Source organism: Lactuca sativa, chromosome 8, assembly GCF_002870075.4.
Source record: "Lactuca sativa cultivar Salinas chromosome 8, Lsat_Salinas_v11, whole genome shotgun sequence".
In the NCBI taxonomy this organism is placed as follows: domain Eukaryota; kingdom Viridiplantae; phylum Streptophyta; class Magnoliopsida; order Asterales; family Asteraceae; genus Lactuca; species Lactuca sativa.
Window position 1 is genome coordinate 153,062,008 of NC_056630.2, and position 11,541 is coordinate 153,073,548.

An 11,541-nucleotide genomic window follows, 5' to 3' on the forward strand; every position below is an offset into this window, starting at 1 on the left:
ATCAAAATTGTATTGACTTAATTTATAAGTCATGGTTTAAAATATTCAAATGTGGAACGTGTTTAAGAATAAAATTTCATATTAAGAGCAGTTAGTTATAAATAACAAAGTATAAATAAAATGAAAATATGTATTATTAAGTGATGATAGCAAGAGTGAATAAAATGTACATTATGAAGTATTTAATAAGTAATACATGAAATGCGAGCTAAGAAGAGATTATTGTTATGGGATGTAGGTGTTCAGAGATAGAGATGTTCGTTTAGTTCACGTTAGTTGAGTTGCCGAGACGACTCGATATTAGGTGGTTCGTGTTACCCACTTCATTGTAGAGACTGTTGTTGAGTTTCCGCTTGTCTAATTCAGGTGACACTATATCCATGGGTCAAAGGCACCAATGTCGGACCACTAATTGCTATGTGGAATGCTAGTTGTCTCTATGATGTTTGCATGAAAGATTAGGATCTAGCCCCTGGCAATCGTATGGAAGACCAGGATCTGGCCTCTGACACTTTGTATGTAAAACTGGGATTTGGCCCCCGACATTGCAAGGAAAGACCATGGGGGTAGCCCATGGCACTTGTATATTTTGGTATGTAGTATTTTGAGAAATTCATTAAGCTTCGTTGCAACATCCCGACTCCCAGGTATTACATTTATTTATTTATTTATTTATTTATTTTTTGGATTTAATGAGTGACTCGACGAGTTGTGTGTCCGACTCGTCGAGTAGAGTTGGATTGGTCACGTGAGTTTAATGACCGACTCGATGAGTCAGAGAGCTGACTCGCCGAGTTGGCGTTGTGTGAGGAAATCCTAAATCCCCGGGTTTATGACTTATTTAAGGGGCCTTAAGCCCTCATTTCCGCCTCACCAGTCACCTTACACCCTTGATAGAAACCCTAATCGTCCACTTGAGCTAGAGAGTGAGAGAGAAGCTAATCTTGTGATTATTAATGCACTTTTGAAGGAGAAGTGGGAAAGCATCAAAGCTTGGATCAAGAGGAGAAATATTTTGTAAGCTTAGTACAACCATGTAAGCATCATGTATAACTTAATGCTGAATAATTGTTTGGAAGAATTAAGGTGCCAATGATACACATGTTCTTATCGAGAAATTGAGTTCTTGAAAGTCTATGATTGCTAAATATGCTAACCAAGAAACTGAGATTTCCGATTGGTTGAGCAATTGTAAAAGAGTTGTGACAACCATGTATTTATTCCCTCTTTTCTTTCTTATCGTTTTTTTTATTATTATTCCCCAAGACATTAAAATATGTATGAATTTACTCAAAGGTTTATCGAACTTTTAAAGCAGTGAATAATAAAAATTCTTTGAATCTAAATCGTTGAAGCTAGTAAAAATACGTATGGGTTTTTAGAATGCAGGAAATGTGGGAGATTCTTAGTTATTAATACTTTTAGTAATAGATTTCTATATATGCTCATGCCAGATGAAGAAGAAGAAATTATCAGATAAGTTTTTGGAGATAACACCTTGGAAAATATGAAGATCTATAATGGCTTCGGGCAGATAAAGCTTCTCGTGGAGCAGTAGCTATTTGCTTGCTCGAGGTCCCATAGATGGCAGCACTTGATGTAACCCGCAATCCGTCATTAGGCTGATTGAGTCAGGAACTCAGTTGTGTTCTTCGTTGCCGCTAGCGAGCTCCGATTTGATTCCTGTTACATTCATAAACGAGATTGTTAGAGTCACCCCAGGACTTGCGTCCCAGGAGCAGCCTCAGACGATCAAGTTAGTATCGATATGATATATGGGTCGGATCCTTCGAGTGGAAGGAAACTGATTGTATGTATGTAGAGAGAGAGAGAGAGGGAGAGAGAGAGAGAGTGTGTGTGTGTGTGTGTAACACCCCGACTCTTAGGTACTAGTTTTAAAGCATTATATACATATTTATGGACATACTCGACAAGTTGGTTGCCCCCAACTCGTCGTGTAGAGGTGGGTTATCCCGCGTGAATTATTGGACCTACTCGACGAGTCAGAGGACCCGAACTCGACGAGTAGGAGCTGGAGGATGAAAACCCTAATTTTTAGGGTTTGCACATGTGAAATTGGTATGTTGTGATGTCTTGGATAAGACAAAGACCAACTAGGACCAATTGTGTGAAGTGTTAAACTTGATTAAAAGCTACATTAACTCTTGAATATTTATTTCTCAAGAAATGTTTCTTGACAAGAGAACCATATATGTCAAGACGTCAGTGGGAGTTCTTAATGATCTTGAAAAGTTTCAAGAACAAATCAAGAATAAACCTAGTTGAGCATCACTAGCGCACGACTTGAGGTTTATAACCTATCGTGTTGACATTATTTTGATTTTGTGTCATTCCAATTAAGCTAAATATGTATGTGAGTTCTATGAGTTCTCATTTGAATGCATAAATACAAAGCACCTTGATAAATGGAAAGTACATTAATATGTAGGGGTGAGTTGATTGGAAGACATGGTGGGCATTCATGCTACCATGAGGCAAGGAATCGAGATTGAACAAGTTCAGTCCATATGAGTTTGGATTTGTCGCAAACCTTGGTTTTGACAAATTCACATGGATAGGAACACAAACACCATAAAATCTAAGTGTCATAAGGTTTCTGTCATTCATGAAAATGATTGTGAGGAAAATGCTTTCACTAAGAGAGATTTTAAGAAGATAGAAATTGTGAAAAAAATTGTATTCTCAAATTCGATTATGATTACGGCATCCCTCTTCATAGATCGAATTGTGAGATTTGGCAATTGGTTTGAACAATTAAGACTTATTACCATAAGTTCTCAATTTCTTAATACACACATGTGAGTCTTCTAAGGCAAAGGTGTATGAGTTTGAGAAGCTTAGATAAAGGCTTATCAAAGCATCAGACATTAGAAATATGAACTTAAGGAATTCAATAAGCATTGTTTTCTGGAAGTTCAGCTGTTTTCTAAATACATGTCAAAGCTAGTGGGAGCATAAGTGTTATGCCAATAAGGAAATAATCATTATGTTAGTGGGAGCATGATTTATATGGTAAGTATTGCAAGTTAGCAATATTAATTATAGAAAAACAAGAGTTATACTTTGCAAAGTCACAAGGGTTGAAAAGTTGTTTTGCTATAATTAAGGGAGAGAATCTTATACTTCGTTTCAAAAATCTAAGGCTTGGATCGAGAAATGTTAATAAATTTAGTCAAGGATACACAATGCATTCTCAAAATTCGATTATGATTACGACATCCCTCTTCATAGTTCGAATTGTGAGAACATGACACATAAAATATTATGGTAGAAGGATGATTAAGTATCATGGCTTTATGTGAAACATTATGCATCGTGTCAAATACGCTTCGGGTATAGGATCAACTGCATATGCTACAATATTTGACTATTCTAAAATTTTCCAAATGCCTAGCACATTAAGAGGGAAAAGGGACTAGAATCGTTTTTAACTAAAATAATTAAACAACTACCAAAAGACGATCCAAAGTTCGTTGTGGATTGGTCGCTTGTGAGTAGTTGGAAGTATAGTACTGGATGGACCATATCGACATTATCATGAATAGATAAGATTATATTTAGAATGAGTTGTCATATGGAAAATATGGAAATGTTTCCATATTGGGAGTTGGATATTAAGAATTTATGTCTAGATTAGAAAATTTTATGCAAGAAGGATGTTCAAAGGATTGTACTTTGAATATGAGACTTCAAGCACTTTGTAATTTCATTGACCAAGTCTTGGTGACTTTTGTGCTATGACTTTACAAGGATCGTTGCATAAAATGTTAGAATCTAACATATTCTAGTAGTGTCAAGAACCTTGTATTCTTACACTAACGATGAGGATTAGGAATTGTGAAATGAGAATCATTGGAAACGTTTTTCAGTTGATCTATTTCACAAAGCATGGACCATAAGAAACATAGTGTGCATACCTGGTGAATGGGACAGCTATTGTTATAATTCAAGTGTCAAGTTGATTATCCGAAACATTATACAATGAATAATGAGTAATCAATATGGTGACTAAATAAGAGGTGTTTTATTTATACTCAAAAGTTTTGAGGCCATATAGGATTAAGTATTATTATTGTGTTTCACTTTGCATGTTTTGACTTCCAGAATAACTGGGTTATTCGAACCTCCACAGTCGGTCATACGTTGGAAGTAGGTATGAAGGAAAACTGTCATGAATCTATATGTAGATTGTCTAAAGTGTTTAGACATAGCAAAAGTTTGCTGCAGAGTTCATGAGTGCTTTAATACGATTAAAGTATTGGATTAAACCCACGCTCACTTGAATCACTTCATGGATTTTATCACGAGTGATTGTGAGATGATAATATTGTATATTCATGAAACCGAGACGTGTGAGTTGTAATTACAATTCGGTTGCACATTGATAATATGTAAACGCACCAGTAACTTGGTGTTATAAAACATATTGTTGTGTGAAATTTTGATGAGTAAGAGCAAGCGAGCATTTGAGTCAAATTTTATTCATTCCTTTTACCCAAAGTGGGATAAAAGCGATATCTGTGGGCCCCTCGATGATTTAGTGATGACACCTAAGCGCTTGGCCAAGTCGGGACTAAGTTGATTTGTTCAATTATAGTTTGTTGTCAGTCGTCATAAATCAGATGTAGGGAAACAATACATAGACAAAGAGAATGATTTAAATCCATGTATCGTGTCTATATGATATCTAGAGAATGGAGGAATATATGATCCCTTATCTAAAGGACACACGTATCTGATAAGATCAGAGTTGACAACGCTTTTGAAAGCTACGATTGCTGATCAGGTTCTGAAGTTTTGCAAAATAGTTATTAGACTTATCCAAGTGGGAGAATGTTGGATTAGTGTCTAAGTCCATAACTATTTTGGTATGTACTTGACCCGATTATGAGCATGGTCCTTTTGGCTTGCCTTCACCATAGCAATTTGTAGGATGAATTAAGGAGAGGAAGGATTAATTATGATTTATTAATATATTATGAGAATAATATATTAAAGTATAAATCATATTGTTTAATTAATATTAGTCAAGAATTGATTAAGAATTAATTTTGTGGCTAAAAGAGATTAATTAAACTTAGGGGACTGATTGTGTAATTATAAGATAATTACATAGATGGGCTAATGAACTCCATAGAATGTGGAGTGGACGAATTCTATAGGGAAGTCCATAAGAATTCGTCCAAGGCTTCTAAAGAGGGAGTCTATGGGTTGCTTAGGGCTTAAGCAGTCAAATTAGGGTTTCCTTGTTAGATAACCCTAATTGCCTACCTATATAAAGACCCCTTGAGACCTAAACACGTGGTGAACACTAAGGAAGGGTTTCCTAGACGTTTTTGGGCTATCATTCTCTTTCTTCTTCATCCAGTTGCTTAGTGGTGTTTGTGACTCCATTAGAGGTGCAACACTTGAGACACTAAGCTTTCTGAAGCCAATTACAAAGGAGGAATTGATTGTTATTGCTACATAACAATCAAAGGTAAGATCTAGGGTTTATGGCTTTGGATGATTCGATTGCATGTTCATTAGAAAAACTAAATCCAAAGCTATTAGGGTTTGCATGTACACCATAGGAATGATGTAATGCTCAAAACCCATCAATCTAGACGTGCAAAAGGCTCGGAGAGTGGTCCAGAAAGACTGAAGGACTGCGAGGCGGTCCATTCAGGTTGAAGGCTTATTATGCATGCTGTTTTGTTTATATGATATGATTATGATTGTATGGCGTTGGTATTTTAGGGAAACTCACTAAGCTTCGGGTTTACAGTTGTTGATTATGTTTTAGGTACTTCTGATGATCACGGGAAGGCGAAGGCGTGACCGTGCACCTCCTAATGATTTTACTATCGACTTTGGGAAACTCTGACATTAAACCATTTTAAAAACATGTTTGTAATATTTATTGGTTTTTGAAATGACTTAAAAAGTTTTAAATTGGCTTGAATTTTTATGGATGTTACACAGGGAGAGAGTGTGTATGTGTGTGTGTGTGTGTCGAACTTACCTTAGGATGTGGGTTGAGAGACATATATATATAGTCGGATGTACCTTTTTCTTGGAGAAGAAGTTCAAAAGTTGGCCATGAGAAGGTTGAGGTGATTGATGTACTTTTTGCCTTGGGAAGGAACAGGCAAGAACTATTGATGACCGGACCATCAAAACGACCGAAACCAACAAAATGGCCAAACCATAGGGAAATAGCCGAAGCATAGGGAATTAACGAACCAACCGGAAAGGGCCGAACTGTCGAGAAATGGCTGAAGGATAGGAAAATGGCCGAACCGTCAAGAAATGGTCAAACCATTTCTAAAGGTCGATGAGATATGCATATCAACATTAATGTTTGGTTTTCTGTCGGTTGGTATCTTTTTCCTGGAAAGGACATTGTACTTTATTATTTTTAGGTTTGTAGTCACCTGGTATAAGTCTGAGCATGAAAAGGCAGTGTACTTATATTTTTATTGTTTTTGGTTTTTTATCACCTGATCTGCTTTAACTAAACAAGCAACCTTCTTTGATTAAAGGTAAAAATATTATGTTTTTGTGCTTATGTTTTTTGATCGGGAAAATGACACAAATGCCCTACGAACTTTTTAGGGTTTACCCGTTGAGTCACAAAAGTTATTGTCAGGCTTTATGGGACCGGTCCCTAAACTATGACATGATCCGCTCTTTTAGTCTCTGTCAACTTGTAATAGTTAGTTCAATGACATTTTAGACCTAAAAATCTTACATTGTTCCCCTATAAAGCCAAAAAAAAAGTTCGGGGATCAATTCGTACAAAAAAAAACTCTATTTTCTTCTAAAGCCGATTTACACTCAATCTGTATTAATCCCCAAACTTATTTTTTTGGCTTTATAGGGACATGATATGAGTTTTTTTTTTTTTTTTTTTTTTTTTCCTAAAAGGTCACTGAAACGGCTATTACAGGTTGACAGAGACTAAATAAGCATGTTCTATCATAGTTTAGGGACCCATAAAGTCCGACTAAAACTTTAGGGACTCAACGGGTAAACCCTAGAAAATTCGTAGGACATTTGTATCATTTTCCCTCTTTGATCAGGCCAAAGTACATTTACATTCAACTTACGCTTTTGTTTGTCTGATTATGAGAAAACATGAAAGTACAATATAAAAACAATTGTGCTTAATTTTGTGACATGTGAAATCTTTATGAATTGATGCTGTTGTTGAGGGGATTTTGGTCATCAATCAATGACTTTATGGACACAAACTCTATAAATTGTATATATGTGACTGGTGATCAATTTGAAAGTACAATCGTATAAGATTATACTGACTTATGTCAATTTTTAAATGCTAATCACACTAAATTCGAATCCACGGTTTAGCGCGGATGAGTTTTTTACTAGTTTATTTTATATTACATGCCAAAATGTTGAATTTGAGTTTTGAATTCCAAAATGGAATTATTTTGGACTCGGTGGTTGAAAAAAAGTTGCTTATTATCTTTATATTCATTAAACCCTTTATTTAATCCAAATAATTAACTAACCTAAATATGCATAAATAGTAATACTCAAGGAGTCAGAGGAATATCAAGACCAAGGGCCAACTGGCCACTGCTAAGATCCAGGGCCAACTGCCCAAATTTTCGGATAAGCTACGGCCCAATATCCTACGACTAGTATCCTTCATAAAAGGGCCACAACGGTCATATCGGTAATGTACTAATATGTTTCTAATAGCCACGTTGTTGTAAATGGCACTAAGTTATGCAAATCTATATTAGAAATAAGTATAATGTGAAAAATGTACACGTCCAAATTTCTTATACTAAAAAGACAGTTATCTCATTTCGTCCAATATAACTTGAAGTAGTATAGACTCTAGACTATCGGGAAAAGATATAGTTCATCAATAATATATAAAGTATCTAAAGAACATAAAGAGTAAACCTTGAAATAAAACCATGACATCCGATATTACTCGATGAGCCCCTTACCTTTCGAGCGGACCCCTGCATAAATGTTGCCATAGTCCCAAGTTAGCCAAAAAAACAAAAAACCTATATTCAATAAACGATATTTTTTTAAGTCATAAAAAGAAGATATGTTTTTGAAACTTTGGTATTAGTAACATAAAGAATAAACTTTTATGAGATTTGTTCCACATACCAGACGAAAAGAACCATACGCCTCCTTATAACTCTTTTTCTATGAGCCTTAGCAAAAACTTTGTGAGGTGTTTTGTGATTCTTCCTCCCTCCTATATGGGCTCAATAAATCTTTGTGGTAGTTATAGTAGATTTTGTCTCACTGTACCACGAAAACTAACTAGTGATATTAACACGTTAAAACACAAAACTAAAATGTTACTTTAACGTTACTTCAATAAAATTATTTTGTAAATTAAAAGAACTATATTACCAATTTCTTTACTAAACATCAAAATTACTCGATGTATTTGCTTATTTTAAAATCTTACAATAGAAAAATAAAATAAATCGGTATATATCATTACCAATTTGTACCAACCAAACTTGTTGGTAGCCAAATATATTTGGTACGGTATTGGTAACAATTTTTTTTATACTAAATATAGCTAGTACGGTACACGGTTTAAGGAAAAACGAATTGGTACCGTACTAATTCCACCCCTAGTGGGAGTTGCCCATATACGACGAGTGGATGTGATATGTCCGGGCTCCACTAATGTCCGCTACTGAATGGGTCCTGATTTTTCCACTGAAAAATTAAGACTTTGACATTTATACCCTTCGACTTTAATATGTAAATATGTACGAAAAAGAAAGACGGGTCCTTATGGCTATAGTTTCGATTACTCGAGAATCACGCGACTTCCATATAAACCAAATTACTACATAACACAAAGAACCCACTAATTCAACTTTTCTCCATTACGAGAACGTGAACAACAAAACCAACAAATCAGCCATGGATGGAGGAGACTTCAACACTAGCTTGCACCGGAAACAAAACCAATACCACAATTATGAAGAGAAATAACAGCCGAAGAACAACTAAGAACAACTGATCAATAATGTTTGTCACTTGATTACACAAAACATACAAATCCAAGTGAAAAACTATCCCTATTTTTACTAATAACTTCAAGCAGCTCAGTATAAGGAACCCATTTGAACTACCAAAGCTCCATTTGATCATCAATAAATACTCTCCAAATTGACTATAATGCTTCTCAAGGATCCTAGCGATTCATCTAAAACGAACATGAAAAACCATTTGTTTCCCTGTATCCACTTTTAAAATTCAATAGAACAAAAGGCATGAGAAGAACATAAGTCATATAGGACCAAAAAACACATGAACATACACGAATACATGGTGAAAAAAATCGCACAAGGAGGAAAAACACACGAAGAAATCTCATACCCATAAAACATATTGTATAATCGCACAGAGAAAAAAATATAGGATGAAATCAGACACTATAAAAAACTAATCTTACAGTTGATTGAGCTCTGATTCAAATAGACTTGATTTCACACCTTCGATGCAAATTAGTCGATTCAAGCCCTAGTTTAATCGATTGAAAGCAGATGGGGTATATATAATCGAGTGCATCCATGGTTTGTAGAAATCAAATTTGAGATGATTGCGTTTTCCCATTTGAAAGGAAGTCGCACCTATTAAAAATCTGAAGAAGCAAAAGAAGTGAAGAAGGAAGAAGGAAGGAGGAAGGAAAAAGAAATAAGGAAGGGGTCTTGTGTGATTTGGAAACAAATTCAACCGATTTTTCCTTCTCTCTTTAAATTAAAATAAGGGTATTATTGTCAATATCTTATTTATTCCGTGGATGGATAAAAAGGCTAAGTGGCAAAATCAGCACCCCTACTGAATACGTATGTATATATATTGTTGAAACTTTGTCATTAGTCATATAAAAAATAAACATTTATAGGAGATGTCATATATACAATGATAGGAGAATCACAAGTCCTATTATTATTATTATTATTATTATTATTATTGGTGATTCGTACACTTAAAGGGTGCATTTTTCATTTAAAAACAACTCATTGACTTATTAACTTTTTGAAAAGTAAATAAGTCAAAAAATAAGTTTGACCATATGAAAATGTCTTTTTAAAATAACTTTTTACCCTTCAAAAATGAGATTTCAATAAATTACGATTTTTAATTTTTCAAAATTTTTTATAACTTTTTTGGGTTGTAAAAGACAAATATCAATATATTTTCAGTTTAAAATTTGAGAAATTAATTAATTAATTATCTAAAAAGTTTGTAAATTGTTGGTTTGTTAGGTTTTATAGTTTTTAGCAGTTACATACGGTTAGCAATTAAAAGCCTATAATTATAGTTACATACGGTCAGCAATTAAAAGCCTATAACTATATGATATATGACAAATTTTGAAGCATAAGAAAAACAACAAAGTGCTTCTTTATCTCATTTGTGCAAATGATAGGAGCACAAATTTTTGAATATAAATTATTGTATCCTCTAGATAGATCTACGGTATAATTTTTTTATTGGTTTTTTTTTGTCTTAAGACGCTACTTTGCAAGCCTTAGTCTCTTTAAAATGATGTTGTAATTTGCAATTTCAAGTATTTTAACTTGTTTATATCAGATTCAGTTTGTTTAATTCAACAATATCAGTTTCATTTGTTTCTAGTTATGTTAAAATCTATTGATTGAATACTATTGTCATAACATATATTTCATATATTTGAATGGAAAGATTAATTTAAATAAAAATAAACCTGTTTTATTCAATGTTTTCATTTGCTTGGGTTGTAACGAGTAAATTAGATTGATAATAATAAACATGTACAAAATCTTAGTTAAATAAATCCTATATAAACATAAACAACTCAACTAATGTATAATTACATATTCTAATTGGTTCTTCATGGCTGAAAAAAAAATCAAGATACATGTATTATAAAGAGTTTCTCTAACTTTGTCTTTTTGAAAACTATGCGCTTTGCTTAATTGTGCACTTATTTATAAATAGAGTTGGACGTTATACCGGGAGAATAATGCTTTGTGGGTTACGTTTTCGGAATTTATAGAACTACAGACGGTAAGTTGTATTTTAGAAGTTCAAGTTTGGGTAATGGCTTTTAGGCTCATATTGTTGCCTCTATAAATAGTCTTCATGATAAAGGAATCATTCATTTATCTTTATTATATATCTAAGAAGTTAAGTGACGGGCGTGTTGGGTTTATATTCAAAAATTACAACCTCTAAAGTATTTTATTCTCATGAGAGATTGTAAGTTGATGAAGTATGACTAAAGACTCAAAGTAGTGTTTCTCTAAAAGTATCCACCAAGCAAGTGTTAACCACCAAAGATGATAGTCTCCTCTTGTAAATAAGCTTATTAATACTTAAAGAACTGATACCAAATTAGTCTTAAAGGAGAAGCACTTATCAAAACCACCAAATACCCAAGTGTTCTTCAAAATAAAACTAAAGAGGAGAGGGGACGGAGGTTCCTATTTTTAGAGAGAAAAAAAATGAAGAAAGTTTAGCCAACTTGCAATC